Source organism: Pseudophryne corroboree, chromosome 5, assembly GCF_028390025.1.
Source record: "Pseudophryne corroboree isolate aPseCor3 chromosome 5, aPseCor3.hap2, whole genome shotgun sequence".
Taxonomy (NCBI): Eukaryota; Metazoa; Chordata; class Amphibia; order Anura; family Myobatrachidae; genus Pseudophryne; species Pseudophryne corroboree.
The window spans coordinates 597,162,855-597,175,973 of NC_086448.1; the positions used below are offsets into that span (position 1 = coordinate 597,162,855).

The window sequence follows — 13,119 nt, forward strand, 5'->3', positions numbered from 1 at the left end:
ACATAAATAAAAATAAAATGTGTGTACTGTATTTGTTCAGGTACTGTACTTAACACCATTACTGATACCAGTAGTGTTGTAAGTTGATATTGTTCAGCCAATAGAAGAGCAAGAGCATCAACCCAGTAATAGTGATGTCATGATAGTACCACAACATCTACTAAAGGTGGTCCAGGGGGCAGAACGTTTAAGAAAGGGCACCTGAAATCAAAATATTTACAATGTTAAAGAAAAGAGGAAGAGGTGTTACCTTTAAAACAGACAAATAGGTACCAAAAAAGAAGAACACTAAAGCTGAGGAACAGTCTGTGTGTTCACAAATCCCTGAGGAGAGTCTAGGGGAGAGTCTGACATTTCTTGCTTTGTACTCCTAGAGAAGCCTCCTTCCACCATTCCTGCACCCTCTGCAAATGTGGGGATGAGCAGTACAAGTAAAGTTGGTGATGATTACATAATAGAAATTGAGAATGCTAGTGTAGAAGTGCAACAGGATGAGGGGGATATTTGTGTACTGTCGGGTGCTAATGAGGAACTTCAAGATGAGGATGTTAATGATGAGGATATTGTTTGTGTAAGTCAGCCACCAGTGACAACAGTTCTTACTCATGATAAAAAGAAAGCCATTTTCATGCATAGGCATAAGACCAAAAAAGTCATTGTTCCATTTGTAAAGCAAAGGTTAGTAGAGGCAGTGACTTTAATCGTCTACGCACATCCTCCCTGCAGCGAGTTCACTACAATTATTTTACAAAATTATATTAACAAGCAGTCCAGTATCAGCTACCAGCGGTTTGAACCAGCATATGCAAAATACCACCACCAACACCCTCAGCATCAACCTCATTAATGATCAAGGTTAGTTAATTTACAAAAAAAATGTTTTGTGGGGGCCCAAACACTTCAGCAACAGGAAAAAAATGATGGTGAAGTGCTTGGTTTGTTAAACTGTGCATGTCCTTTTTAATTACCAACACCAGGTTGGATGGGACGGCCCAAGGACAATTCCATCTTGCACCTCTATTCTTTGCCTTATGTGCTGTTTAGAGCATTGCCAACTGTACTTGTATAGACAACAAATATTTTTATAGTTTATTAAACTCCCATCCTGTCTGCCACTGCAGTGCCACACTGTTTCCTAGATATGGGTGGACAATTCCATCTTGCATCACTTTTCTTTTCAGAATGGGCTGTATTTTGGGGGCTTTGGGAATAGTTTTTCTTGCATAGACAAACAAAGCCACATGACTCACGCCGGACAATCATCCACGTCCCCCCTGTGCTGCTTCCCTTCCCAGAGACTGAGAACTGGAGGGGGGAGTGAGAGTCCTGCAACTGTTACTATGTGTGCTGACTTCACTCGGCAACCCCGCTCCTCACTGAGTCTCTGGCTCAGCCTCATTCACAGTCACACAGTCTCATATCCTTGCAGCACTCAGTCTTCTCACACACAGCCACATTCTCCTCCAAGTCCAATCCTCCCAGTGTCCAGCACCTTCCCTGTCCCTGCAACACCAATTATCTTCTTGAAGAGCTGGCATGCAGCGTATGACATCACACTGCCAGGACACTCTGATGGGGCTGGTGGCCGGTAGGCTGATGCAGTGGCTGGGCTACGGGTTAGGTGTGGATGTTGGGACCCAGGACCTGTGGTGATTAGTGATGGTGTCAGGTCCCTCCCGTTTCCTCTCTACTCACTGCTGTACCTGTGACAGCTTCGCCCACAGCATAAAGAACAGCTCTCCGTGTCAGGTACCTTCAGTTCCCTCCTTCCTCTCTCCTTCCTCTCCTCCGGGCACTACTACTGTGGGATTTATGTTCAGTACTTATACTACTATGGGCATAATGTGTAAAGGGCACTACTACTGTGGGTGTTGTGTGTGGCACTACTGTGGGCATTGTGTGTGGCACTACTACTGTGGGCATTATATGTGGTACTACTATTTTTGGTATTATGTGTTAGGGGCACTTCTACTGTGGGCGTTGTGTAGCCCTACTACTGTTGGTGTTATTTGTAGGAGGCACTCCTACTGGGGGCATTGTGTAAAAGGGGTACTACTGTGTAGTGTAAAGTGACTAAGTGGCACTACTCTGTGACATAACATGAAAAAGGACCTCTGCTACAGTATTTGGTGTAATATAAATCATGCACTACATGCTGTTTAATGTGATGTCATTTGAATTGGTGGCATTATTGTGTGGCTATGCCTCTTCCTTGTGAGACCACACCCCCTTTTTGGCATAAAACGTGTGCTGACCCATTTTTACTTACTGGAAGAAGGGTGCAAATTTATCATTTGCAGGGGGTCTTCTCCAGGATATCACTCTTCCTGTCATATGGATAAAGCGTTCCCTTTCAGGCCACACTTGTTAGGAGGCAATGCCTACTTTTCCAGGAATGCGCGTGCCGAAATAAAGCCCTCCTCCTCACATGTCATTGGGGTGGGGCGCTCCTAAAATTCTTGCTGAGGGTGCTAGTAGGCCTGGAGCTGGCCCCTGCGTAGAACATACATGTCCTATTACTGTATATGGGTGCCTTAAGAAAGGTTTGTCCCTGTATATCAATAGCTGGGATCTTCATTCACATATTCACCATCTGGAGGTGTGAACTGGATTACTTGTCTCTCTTACTAGTTCATTTAATTAACACACATTTTGTATGCACAATCATTTTTGAGCAGTAATATGAAGTATATAGGGCCTAATTCAGAGTTGATCGCAGCAGCAAGTTTGTTAGCAGTTGGACAAAATCATGAGCACTGCAGGGGGGGGGGCAGATATAACATGTGCAGAGAGATTTAGATTTGGGTGGGGTGTGTTGAAACTGAAATCTAAATTGCAGTGTAAAAATAAAGCTGCCAGTATTTACCCTGCACAGAAACAAAATAACCCACCCAAATCTAACTCTCTCTGCAAATGTTATATCTGCCTCACCTGCAGTGCACATAGGGGGTCATTCCGGGTTGATCGCACATAGCAACTTTTTGATGCCCGTGCGATCAACTAGACGCCGCTTATGGGGGAGTGTAATTCTGCATAGCAGGGCTGCGAACACTTGTGCAGCCCTGCTATGCAAAAAAAGTTTCCTGTAAAAGAAGACCAGGGTAAGAGTTACTTACCCTGTGCAATCGATCCAGCAATGCAGGTCCCGAAATTGACATCAGACATTCGCCCACTCCCCGAAAATGGTGAGTTGCTGCTCGGATCCGCCTTCCTCATGTCAATCTTCTTGCGGTCGCCGCTGCGACTGCTGTCTTTGTTAGCGGCATCGCTGCCGCAATGATGCACCTGCGCAATGCGGCCACAACGCATGCGCAGTTCCGAACCTATCGCATGGCTGCGAATTGGGTCGGAATGACCCCCATGGTTTTGCCAAATTGCTAACAAATTTTCTGCTGCGATCAACTCTGAATTACCCCCTAAGTGTGTTATAGGAAAACTGTAGCAAATGACCCTGATCAGTAGAATCATATCATATAGCACATGTGGGTGTGGATCATTAGATCGACATTGTATAGGTCGACAATGTTTAAGTTAACCACTATAGGTCGACAGTCACTAGGTCGACAGGGTTGGAAGGCCGACAGGGTTTCTAGGTCGACATGTGCTAGGTCGACAGGTCAAAAGGTTGACATGAGGTTTTTTTTGTGTCCTTTTTCTCGTAGAGTGACCGGGAACCCCAATTAGTGCACCGTGTCCCTTCGCATGGCTCGCGCTTCGGGCAAGGTGCCTCGCTCTGCTACCACTGCGCTCGGCACAGGTTACCATTCCAATCATAGTCCACGTGGATCGTTAAGTATAAAAAAGTTCAAAAAAAGAAAAAAATTTGAAAACTCATGTCAACATTTTGACCTGTCGACCTAGCCCATGTCGACCTTCCAACCCTGTCGACCTAGTGACTGTCGACCTTTAGTGGTCGACCTAAACATTGTCAACCTAGACAGTGTCGGTCTTCAGACCGGATCCCAGCACATTTCACTATAACCTTGATCCACCTTAAGCATGACTTAACATCTCCCTTCATACTTTGGCTTCTACTGACTTTTTAGCTCATGGTCAGTAAAGAGTGTGGACAAAAAAAATTGATCATTATGAATAAAAGTAAGCAATTGGTTGAAAACAAGCATTATTATAGTGAATCTTGTAGATGTTGTTGATACATACAGTATTTATTTAGTAAATTAATTGAGTTAATATATTCAGTCACCTGAAAATAATATTATAGTTGGTGTTTTAATTATAATTTTAGCATAACAACAATTAATACAGTTTTAGAATAAATGATTCTGACTACTGTATTATGTGATCAGCCATGAAAGAATAGGTGGTGTAGTGATCCACAGCTTTATGCTACCCATGGATAATTACAATTGTCTCAATTTGTGCAATTAAGTAGGAAGGTTATCACTGTCACTGTTTTAAGAAGATCAACATTTGCTCTCCCAAGCAGAGCTGGAGGATTGATACAATTTCATAGGGGGAAATTCAATTGGGCTTAAGGTTTAGCGGTAAAAATAACCTTTGCGTACCTCGCTTCAAGTTTTGGATTACTGTGGGTATGCGCGCTCTCGATACTAGCGGTGTCCAATTTAAAAATGTGGTCACTGGGTTTTCAGTGCTGAAAATGCTGTGGTGCATTAAAATCCCCCAAAACATACTCATATGTCCGGGGGTCTCCCCTCCATCTTGTCATTGTGGGGGGGAATGGGCTGCTGGGAGGCTCTGGGAGTACTGAAAGGCACAAGGGCTGCTGTAAGGTATAGTTCTCCCAGCAGCAGGCTCTGAGGGAATTATGCATCAGGGGGGTGTCACACACTCCAGAGGTCACTCACACACACATGCACACACATGCACACACATACACACACTCAAACATATTTATACACACAAAACACCCAGCGGTGCCTAACACCGAGAGTGTCCTGGACAAGGACGCTCAGAGTGGGAGCGTCTCTGTGCACTCCCTGTGTGACTAGTCATACGGATCGCCTAGTCAAACTGGGAGTGCACGTCTATGATGGAGCCGCCTCAGATGAGCGCAGCTCCATTTGTACTAATGTACAGATCACACTAATCAGTGTAAATTAGCAATGTAATTTTGTCTCTTACAGTTGTCTTAGTTATGCTAATAAGATGAACATTTTGAACGAGAAGGATGCTCAGTGCTGATGACTCACCTTGGGGTCTGTCATAACTTGAGTAACAGTATACGATGACACATCTCTATATGTAACTGATATTGTTAAATTATATTAGAATCAAATTCAAATTGCACTTATTTATTATAGCCAAATTGAACGATCAGCAAATATAATCCCACAATTTATTTGTAATAATTAGCTACTGCTACCGTGTACATTGCCAAAATATCATATATATTATATATATATATATATATATATATATAGTGATTCAAATGTCACAGTACACCCTTTTATTTAAAAAAACTGTGCAGGAAATGGGAAAACTGAATACTCCAGTAAGGTATGGGTGAGGTGGGCTATATTTTAGGTATGTGAACATCTGAAATTGGCCATCTTGACTCTAAGTCAGTTTTTTCAAATTGAAAGGGGGTTGTGTAACATGTCAAACGACATCAGAATTTGCAGAGAAGCTTATTGCTGCAAACAGTTTTGAAATAGTAGCTATGTTTCAAAAGTTACAACATTTTTTTTGTTGCAGATAACTGAAGATGGCTTTGACAAAAGAGGAGAGAATTGAGGTTATTTTAATTACCTCAGTTCAGCTTAGGCCTTGGCCTATGTTCATGACTGGTGGTTCAGCTTCTCATAAAGATGGAAGAACTCCTCCCTCTCAAAAAATTTAAAATATAAAGCTTGTAAAAGCACAGGAAACATCTGTGCATGCAGAGTTAGCACAAATCCCAAAGGAGAGACCAAGTGTGTCCATGGTTGTGATGTATAGGTATGACCTTCACAACACTGTATGGAAAGAGGAGGGTCCTACCACCATTTATATGCCCTCTGCAAATGCTGGGAGGAGCACCGCCAGTCCAGTTTCTGATATTGAGATTGAGGATGTCACTGTAGAAGTACACCAAGAAGAGGAGGATATTGGTGTATCTGGTGCTGAGGAGGAAGTTTACGATAAGGATTCTGATAGTGATGTGGTTTGTTTGAATAAGGCATTAGTGGAGATAGTTGTTGTCCATGGGATGAAAAAGCCCATTGTTATGCATGGGCAAAATACAAAAAAATCTTCAGTGAGAAATTATTTCTCCATAATTCCAGACAAGTGTCTAGCCATGTGTTACCTTTGTCAATCCATAATAAGCAGGGGTAAGGACATTAACAACCTAGGAACATCCTCCCTTATATATCACCTGCTGCGCATTCATCATAAGTCATTGTCAAGTTCAGAAACTTTGGGTAAGAGCGTAAGCAGTCCAGTGACACCTTAATACGTTTTTCCTGTTGTATCCAAGCTACTACAGTCCACATCACCAACTCCCTCATCGTTAATTTTCTCCTCAGTCAGGAATGAATTTAATCCTGCAGGCCATGTCATGGCCATGACTGATGAGTCTTCTCCTATCCGGGATTCCTTCGGTGGATCCTTGAGTGTTATTTCTTCTGCTGCTACTGCTGTTATTGCTGCTGGGAGTCGATCGTCATCCCAGAGAGGAAGTCAGAAGACCACTTGTACTACTTTAACTACGCAATTGACTGTCCAACAGTCCTTTGCGAGGAAGATGAAATATGACAGCAGTCACCCTCTTTACCGAGGCTATAACAACTATGCTGGTGTTAGACGTGCATCGGGTATCCACTATTAGTTCAATGGGATTTAGACAGTTGAAACTCCAATTCATTCCTAGGCAGGCTACACTGTGTATCACTGGTTTCCATAAGAGGCACACCACGGACAACCTCTTACAGAAATGAGGGACATCATCACACAATGGCTTACCCCACTTAGACTCTCCTGGGGATTTGTGATAACTGTGTCAACAAAGGGAGAAGAAAGGAAGGCTCTTGTGTGGGCACACTCTTAAATAGTTGAAATAAGGTTCAAATAGTTCTAATTATACATAGTGGTTAATAAAATATAACTTTTAATGGATATATGATTTAAAATGCATATTAAATTGGAAAATTTTGAAAGAAATAGTTTTTAAAAATTGAAGGAATGTTCTGGTCCTGTCTCACAGGATGTGATAAGTAAAGCTGTAGACACTTTGCTGTACTACATCTGTTTCAGCCTGACCAGTACAGAAAATCTGTATTGTTGAGACCAAAAATATGGTCAATTGTCAAATATGAGAGAGCTGGACAGGTCCGGCAATGGATAGTGAGACATTACCCACTTCCCACCAGTCACCAACCAAATGCACTGTATAATTTATTTATAAATAAAGAGCTCAGAGGGTCTTGAGCAATTGTATAAACAGAGTATGCATACAAAGGGTAGGGATATTTTTAGAAAAGAATGAAATCAAGTGGTGATACTGCTGTTGGTGTCAGATAACGCACATCACAAGGATAAAGAGTCTACTACACTGGGTATTCCCTGTGAGTCTCCCCCTCAGGTACTGACCCAGCCCAACACTGTATAGCTTCCAAGATCAGACGAGATCGGGCACTGGCAGTGTGGTATGGTAGTAGACAGATGGGTGGGTTAGACGCCAATGAGAGTGCACCTATATAAAAGAGAAAATGTGACAATTGGTCACAAAAAGGTGTGGATCTGCTTTCTACATTAGGCTGGATGCAGTAGGTCCCACATAGGTGGTATTACGCATCCAGGATCATAGATGAGAGTCCACGGAAAGAAGTGTACCACAAGCTAATCCATCCACACACCTAACCATCACCCCCACCTACTGCCATTCTCTCCTTCTTTTTCACATCTCTATAACTACATCAATTCACCTGCTTTTCTATTCTTAATATATGCCTTTAACCAATACTTTTATAGAATTCACGCTTTCACCATGTGTCCATTTGTATTATCATTCTTTACTATTGTTTTTTCATGTCATTTATTCTCATGTCTATTATCACCTATCTTACATAGGTTCCATTGTCTTATTCCAAAGCTCTCTACTTAGTTCCCCATTTCAGGCCATCCCCTCTTCCTTCTGTTTAAACTGGGCAAACTTGCCCTTTGCCAATATGGCCCCTCCCATATCTTGCATACCATATTCCCATTCTCCACACTCCAGCCCAGCCTCTTAATAAGCCGTTGAGAACAGCGGCCGGGTCATGTCACTTCTATTTTTTGTATTAAGTGGCATAGACCCAAGTTTGTTACAGTTAATCTAGTCACGCTCGCTGCCATTCTGCATTATGGGCAAATTGCCCCTCTCCAACATGGCCATTCCACCTCCAGCGTCACATTATCTAGCAGTCCCGCCTAAGCACACTTTCTCATCCATACAGCTGCTCATATCAGCGGCCCAATCACAGAGGTGACAGCCGCTGATGCATGCGGCTGTGACCTATTGGCGGCACCGTCACGCACGTCCTCCCCGCCCCTATCTGAGATGCACCGGCGCTGATTGGCCAGCGCCGCACTACTAGGCACTTTTATACTGCCCAGAGTCTCTACCCGCACCTCCAGGAAGTGAACAAGCCCTGCGGGGTGAAACGCGTTTTCCGAGCCAGCGGGTCCACCTGCACCAACCACGCCACCTGAGGGCATTCCTGCTGCGGTTTCTACACAGGTCATTTAGACAGGCAGAGCCTGTGTTGGTAATGTTGAGCATTAATCACTTTTGATTAGCATATGCACCAGCGTCCTGATTCTACTGGTGTATTCCTTTTCACTGACCAATGTGATAAGACATGTTCAATTTATTGGTACATATATGCTATTCATTGTTCCCGCTGTGTCAGCAGCATTACCTTGTATGCATATAATTACTTAGGGAATATTTCCACCAGCTCTCTTGGATATTATTATTATTATTGCTATATAATCTAGGAATACGGCATAATCCTTTATTTCAGAGTAACATTGAGTCATTTCATTTATTTTCTAAGCGGTATTATCAATGCTAATATTCAATATGTATTATTCTTTGCATCTATTCTTGATGTCAGTAAATGTTTGTTAGCAGGGTACTTTGCACATAATTATTGATGCCTTCTGCTTCCATTCTTGACTCTTTTTCTTCTTTCTGTGGACTCTCATCTATGATCCTGGATGCGTAATACCACCTATGTGGGACCTAATGCATCCAGCCTAACGTAGAAAGCAGATCCACACCTTTTTGTGACCAATTGTCACATTTTCTCTTTTATATAGGTGCACTCTCATTGGCGTCTAACCCACCCATCTGTCTACTACCATACCACACTGCCAGTGCCCGATCTCGTCCGATCTTGGAAGCTATACAGTGTTGGTCTGGGTCAGTACCTGAGGGGGAGACTCACAGGGAATACCCAGTGTAGTAGACTCTTTATCCTTGTGATGTGCGTTATCTGACACCAACAGCAGAATCACCACTTGATTTCATTCTTTTCTAAAAATATCCCTACCTTTTGTATGCATACTCTGTTTATACAATTGCTCAAGACCCTCTGAGCTCTTTATTTATAAATAAATTATACAGTGCATTTGGTTGGTGACTGGTGGGAAGTGGGTAATGTCTCACTATCCATTGCCGGACCTGTCCAGCTCTCTCATATTTGACAATTGACCATATTTTGGTCTCAACAATACAGATTTTCTGTACTGGTCGGGCTGAAACGGATGTAGAACAGCAAAGTGTCTACAGCCTTTCTTATCACATCCTGTGAGACAGGACCAGAACATTCCTTCAATTTTTAAAACAATTTCTTTCAAAATTTTCCAATTTAATATGCATTTTAAATCACATTTATTTTTTGGATCCTATGTTGCTTAATGGGTAATCATGAGATATTCTTTATAATGTATATCCATTAAAAGTTATATTTTATTAACCACTATGTATAATTAAAACTATTTGAACCTTAGTTCAACTATTTAAGAGTGCGCCCACACAAGAGCCTTCCTTTCTTCTCCCTTTGTTGACACATGTTCCTTCTGGCTCTGGGCGCACCACCATACTGGACAGAGATTTGATTATTTATGAAAATATATCTTAATTGTCCGAATTCTGGTTTGTTCATCATTTGTTATTTCATTTACATTGAGACCAGTGCCGGGTCGCCCCTTTTCTTTTCTGATTTGTGATAACTGACAACACCACCAATATTGTGCGAGTATTACATCTGGGCAAATTCCAGCACATCCCATGTTTTGCACACACAATTAATTTGGTGGTGCAGAAACTTTTGAAAAATGATGGGCATGCAGGAGATGCTGTCGGTGGCCCTAAAAATTGCGGGCAACTTTTGACATTCAGCGACTGCGTGCTGAAGACAGGAGCACCAGCAAACACTCTTGAACCTGCCCTGCCATCAGCTGAAGAAAGAGGTAGTAACAAGGTGGTATTCAACTCTCTATATTCTTCAGATGATGGAGAAGCAGCCAAAGGCCATTCAAGCCTATACATCCACCTATGACATAGGCAAAGGAGGGGGAATGTACCTGACTCAAGCACAGTGGAGTATGATTTCCTTGTTGTGCAAGGTTCTCTAACCCTTCGAACTTGCCACACATGAATTCAATTCAGACACTGCCAGCTTGAGTCAGGACATACGCCTCATCAGGATTTTGCAGAAGCAGCTAGAGAAATTGAAGGAGGATCTAAAATGGAGTGATTTTGTTAAGTACTGTATGTGGGACTTGTGGATTGAACCCTTCATTCGCTTTGCCAGTATTCAATGGTGACCAATCTGTTGAAATCAGATCACTACATTTTGGCAACCGTGCTCAATACTACGTGTAAAGCCTATGCTGTATCTCTCTTTCTGGTGGACATAAGTCTGCAGAGGTGCAAAGACCTGCTGGTGAGAAAACTGTCAGCTCAAGTGGAAGGTGACATGTCAACAGCTCCTTAATTTTCTCCCGCAACTGGGGTTGTGAGGAAAATAATAACATTTCCTAGCTGACCCACTGGAGGTGCTGCAGGGCAGTCAGGAGCAAGTTTTGACATCTGGTCTGGAGTGAAGGAGCTGCCAACAATTACTGACATCTCTACTGTCACTGCATATGATGCTGTCACCATTTAAAGAATGGTGGAGGAGTATATGAGTGACAGTGAGGTAATTTGGAGGCCCTTGCACAAACTTGATTTATTTTACCTAAGTTGCCCCCCCACCCTCCAGTGTGTACTCTGAAAGAGCGTTTAGTGCAGCCAGTAACCTTGTCAGCGATCAGCGTAGGAGGTTACTTCCACAACATGTGGAGAAAATGATGTACATCAAAATTAATTATAAATTCCTCCAGGTAGACCTTTACCAACAATTGCCTCCAGGAAGTACACAGGGACATGTGATGGTGAATTCCAGCAGGGACAAATTAATACTTTGTGAGGATGAGGATATAAACACTGAAGGGGGTGATGAATCGGAGGATAAGGACAACATCATGCCTCTGTAGATACAGTTTGTGCTATGAGAGATTAATTTCTTCTTTTTTGATGGGGGCCCAAACAAAGCAATCATTTCAGACACAGTCATGTGGCAGACCCTGTCGCTGTAATGATTGGTTTGTTAAAGTGTGCATGTCCTGTTTATACAATATAAAAATGGGAGGGCCCAAGACAATTCCATCTTGCACCTCTTTTTTTCTTTGCATTATGTGCTTTTTGGGACCTAGTTTTTAAAACTGCCATCCTGTCTGCCAGTGCAGTGCAGTGGCGGATCTAGACTTAACTTTTAGGGGGGGGCGGTTTAAGAATTATAACTCCTCACCCTAATCATAGCCCCTCCCACTTAGTAATGCCCTTCCCGTTCGCTTCTAAAATTTCCTATTGTTGCCATTACTAATAAAATGTTGCCAGTTAGTGGAGAGAACCCTGCGCACTGGTGATACAGACTGGCGAATCGCCATTCCTTCCATCAGGGGTGGTAGAGGCTAAGACAGTAGGGCAATTTAAACATGCATGGGATAGACATAAGGATATTCTTACAAAGAAATAAGGATCAGATAAGGTTAGAGATAAAAATAATGTAAAAAAAAAAGGGGCAGACTAGATGGGCCAAGTGGTTCTTATCTGCCAACAAATTCTGTTTCTACAGCACACAGAATGAGCCGAAATTCACATTATAGCACACTGTATGAGCTGAAATTCACATTGTAGCACACAGTATGATCCGAAATTCACATTATAGCACACTGAATGTGCCGAAATTCACATTGTATCACACTGAATGAGCCGAAATTCACATTATAGCACACTGAATGAGCCGAAATTCACATTATAGCACACTGTATGAGCCGAAATTCACATTATAGCACACTGAATGAGCTGAAATTTACATTATAGCACGTAGAATGAGCCAAAATTCACATTATAGCATGCAGAATGAGCCAAAATTCACGTTATAGCACGCAGAATGAGCCGAAATTTTCATCATAGCACACTGAATGAGCCGAAATTCACATTATAGCACACTGAATGAGCCGAAATTCACATTATAGCACACTGAATGAGCCGAAATTCACATTATAGCATGCAGAATGAGCCAAAATTCACATTATAGCACGCAGAATGAGCCAAAATTGACGTTATATCACGCAGAATGAGCCAAAATTCACATCATAGCACACTGTATGAGCCGAAATTCACATTACAGCACGTAGAATGAGCCGAAATTCACATTACAGTACGCTGAATGAGCCAAAATAATGCAGGCACTGGGGGCAAGGGGAATCCTACCCCCTAATTAACTTACACTGGGGCAGCAAGGGAAAAAAACACAGGGGAGCCTGACCCCTTCTTTACTCAGAGTATTGCAGCGTAAGGGCTTAAACAGTATCTCACCCCAAGCTGCAGGCCTGCGGATCTTTGTCCCATGTCTCACTGTCTGAGGTCCGCTTCTGAACTGGAGGTCCTCTGCCAGATCAGTCATGTGTCCCGCCACTCCACTCAAATGGCCATTGAGCTGTCCCTGTCTTGGAGAGACACAGCACACCGACACTTTAGCTAGGAGGGGAGGGGGGGAGACGTGGCACACACACACTTTAGCTAGGAGGGGGGGGGGACGTGGCACACACACACTTTAG

The 13,119-nt window shown here is 42.8% G+C and overlaps 2 pseudogenes; one reads left to right on the forward strand and one right to left on the reverse strand.

Moving 5' to 3' along the window:
• Positions 1–7,505: 7,505 nt before the first annotated feature.
• LOC134929904 (5S ribosomal RNA) lies at positions 7,506–7,624 on the reverse strand (annotated as a pseudogene).
• A 1,676-nt stretch (positions 7,625–9,300) lies between these two features.
• On the forward strand, positions 9,301–9,419 carry LOC134930216 (5S ribosomal RNA; annotated as a pseudogene).
• Positions 9,420–13,119: the final 3,700 nt, after the last annotated feature.